Raw genomic sequence first — 3,794 nt, forward strand, 5'->3', positions numbered from 1 at the left:
GTTATTCTCACCTTGTGTGGGCCAGCCAGGTGATGGTAGGGCACTGCAGGCAGCCTGAGGCTCTGCTCACACTGTGGTCTGCTCTTTCAGGAAACAGTATCTGTAACCTGACAGCAGGTTTGTCACCTGAGTCACAGCATACCTGATCCCTTAGCTCTGGGGAAGGGTGTGCGCTGTGAGAAGGACAATGATAGGGGATCCCAGGGGGCCTGTAGAGGCACCCAAGGAGATAGCTTGAGTTAGGAGCTAGAAACACAAAGAGGAGTGGGCAGACATGGAGATGGAGATCTGGGAGCCAGGAGTGGAAGCTGAGGATCTGCATAAAAGTACAGGAAAACAAAGAGGGTACAAAGGAACCAAGAGCAAGTAGGATTTAAGAACACCTTTTTAAGATTATTTATTTGAAAGGCTTGAAAGGGGGTTGGGGGAGAGAGCTATCTTCCAAACACTGCTTCACTCCCCCAAATGGCTTCAACGGCCAGGGCTGGGCCAGGCAGAACCCAGGAGCTTCATCCAGGTCTCCCATGTGGGTGCAGGAGTCCAAGCACCTGAGCCATCCTCCTCTGTTTTCCCAGGAGTATTAGTAGGGCGATGAATCGGAAGTGGAGCCGCTAGCACTGGAAATGGACCTCTTATGGGATGTCGGTGTCAGAGCTGACAGCTTAACCTACTACGCCACAATGCTAACCCCAGATTTGAGGAAATTAAGGAAGAAAGGGGGCCTAGGAGAAAGGAACTGGGCAGACAGGTGTAAACAGGGAGGACACATGAATACAGAGGTCTTGCCCAAGGATGGAGCACTCAGGAAAAGAACTGCTTTTGAATTGCTATCCAGAATTGCAAAATATTAAGAGCTGGACAGAGCCCATGAGATGACATAAATCAAACTTTTCAACTTTGGGATAAGGAAACAGACCAGGAGATATATATCTTACTCATTAGGTCATTTAAATGTTTTGTTTTTAAGATTTATTTGAAAGGCAGAGTGGCAGAGAGAGAGATGTCTTCCATCTGCTGCTCATTCCCCAGATGGCCTCAACAGCTGGGTCTGAGCCAGGCTGAAGCCAGGAGCCAGGAACTCTATCTGGGTAACCCCATGTATGTGGCAAGGACCCAAGTACTTGGGCTATCATCTGCTACCTCTCAGATGCATTAGTAGGGAGCTAGATTGGAAATGGAGTAATCAGGATTCGGATGGGCACTCTGATATGGGATATGGGCATTCCAAGTGGTGGCTTAATCTGTTGTGCCACAATGCCCACCCTGGTCACTCAAATATTTGTGTTTTCTTTTTGGCTCTTTCTCTGTGGCTTACGTGGAAGTCCTACAGAAAATTCTAAGCTGAGAAAAGACAAATCAGATTAAACCATGCAAGAGGCTATTTCTGCTACACACAGAATTACTCCTGAGTCACAGAGATGCCACTCAAAGTGATCTGGTCTGATCAATGTTAGTAGAAGCCTTTTCTATCCCCCATTTACATCTCCTGGAAGGTCTTCACCTGACATCAGCTTTAAGCAGTAGTTCACACTGAGATTCTAACCAAACCTTTATTCTGTTTTCTTTACAACTCTTCCCTATTCTTTCCCCCAAAACCCACATATTCAACTGCATTATTAATACACTTCTGCCCAGAAGATTCATTTAGGATTACAGAATTTTAGAGGTGAAAGGTAGATGAGGAGTCCTCTGATAAAATAGCTCATTTTGGGTCTGGTGCTGTGGTATAGCGGGTAAAGCTGCCACTTGTAGTGCTGGCATCACATGTGGGTGCCGGTTTGAGTTCCAGCTGCTCTGCTTCCAATCTAGCTCCCTGCTAATGCAGCAGAAGATGGCTCAAGTATTTGGGCCCCTGTGCCCACGTGGGAGACCCAAAAGAAGCTCCTGGCTCCTGGCTTCAGATCAGCCCAGCTCTCGCTGTTGTAGCCATTTGGGGAGTAAATCAGTGGATGGAAGAAATCTCTCTCTCTCTCTCTCCCTCTCTGTAACTCTGCTTTTCAAATAAAATAAATATTAAAGAAAAAAAAAACTTCTCATTTGTAGCAAGGGAGTCTTCCTGAGCTCATAGCTTATTGTGAAAACAAGTTACCTATCCCACCCTTAGCAGGCCAGACAGGATGGAAAATTGTAAATGAGGTCTTTTGATGTTTTTTGTTCCCACCTGGTAACTGAATGCCAATCTGATTGTCAAGTTTTTTTTTTTTCTTCTAAATTGTACTTAAAGCCGACTGGTACCAGTCCCTTTGGGTTTTCCCCTCTTGGAAGCCCCCCTCCACACTGCTCTGGCTGGAGGTCCTTCACTCTAATAAATACTTTTAAATCTAAAAAAAAAAAAAAAAAAAAAAAAAAAAAAAAAAAAAAAACCTTCTCATTTTATAAACATGGAAATTGAGGCCCAAAGAAATGGAATAAGTTGGTCAAGGCCACAAAGGGAGGAGGGGCAGTGCTGGGACCCTCCAAAGGGAGTCAAACGTTGGGACCAATCAAAGGATCTACTGCATGAATTTGTCGGCATTTCCCCTTTGCCTATCAAGGGTACCACTTCTAGTCTGAAAAGCAGATAGGAAAACACAGGAATGACATGACCTGGGTTGCTAACAATTTTCTTGCTCCTAGTTTTAGCCCATCCTGCAATCCATGTGAATTTCTGCCCTTAGTTCTATAACAAGGATTGGCCTATTTTGCTGACAGGTAGCAAAAAGAAAAAAAAAAAAAAAAAAAAGAGACGGCTTAGGTTCAAAACCTGGCTCCAGCATTTACTCTCTCTGAATCCTGGGATAGCTTCTTTTTCTTTTTAATATTTATTTATTTATTTGAAAGGCAGAGTTACAGTGAGGCAGACAGAGATCATCCATCCACTGGTTCACTCCCCAAATGGCGCAGTGGGTTAAGGCACCAGCCTGCAGCCTCGGCATCCTGTATGGACACCAGTTCCTTCCAATCCAGCTCTCTGCTATGGCCTGGGAAAGCAGTAGAAGATGGCCCAAGTCTGTGGGCCCCTGCACCCACGTGGAGATCCAGAGGAAGCTCCTGGCTCCTGACTTGGAATTGGTGCAGTTCTGGCCATTGTGGCCAATTGGGGAGTGAACCAGCAGATGGAAGACCTCTCTCTCTGTTTCTACCTCTCTCTGTATAACTCTGACTTACAAATAAAATAAATAAATCTTTAAAAAAAAAAAAAAAAAGCCAGAAGCCAGGAACTTCTTCTAGGTCTTGCAAGTGGGTGCAGAGGCCCAAGCACTTGGGCCATTCTTCATTGCCTTCCCAGGTGCATCAACAGGGAGATAGATCGGAAGTGGAGCAGGCAGGAATTCAAACTGATGCCCATGTGGGATACTGGAGCTGCAAGTGGCAGTCTTACTAGTTATACCACAGTGCCAGCCCCTTATCAATAGTTTTTAACCAATGTAAATTTCTTAGTTTTTATCACATTGTGGTTATGTAAGATACTAACATTAAAGAAAACTGGATGACAGGCACATGGAAATTATCTTTGAAACTCTTCTGTAAGTCTAAAATTAATTCAAAATAAAAAGTTAAAAATATTTATTCTATTCTAGGTCTCCTGAATAGGAAAAATACAAATGAAAACATTGCAAAGATCTCTTTCTTTTCAGATGCATACCTTGCAAAAGTGGTTTAAAAAAATCAGAAATCTCCTCAAAAGTGCCATTTCAAAAAGCTTACATTCATACACTCTATAGTTTCTCTATCCTCAACTGAACATAGTGGCTGCAATATAAAAGGCATTAAAACTTTTATTAAAAGGAGAGCAGGGGCCCACTTTGTGGTTT

Source organism: Lepus europaeus, chromosome 11 (genome assembly GCF_033115175.1).
Source record: "Lepus europaeus isolate LE1 chromosome 11, mLepTim1.pri, whole genome shotgun sequence".
Classification (NCBI taxonomy): Eukaryota; Metazoa; Chordata; class Mammalia; order Lagomorpha; family Leporidae; genus Lepus; species Lepus europaeus.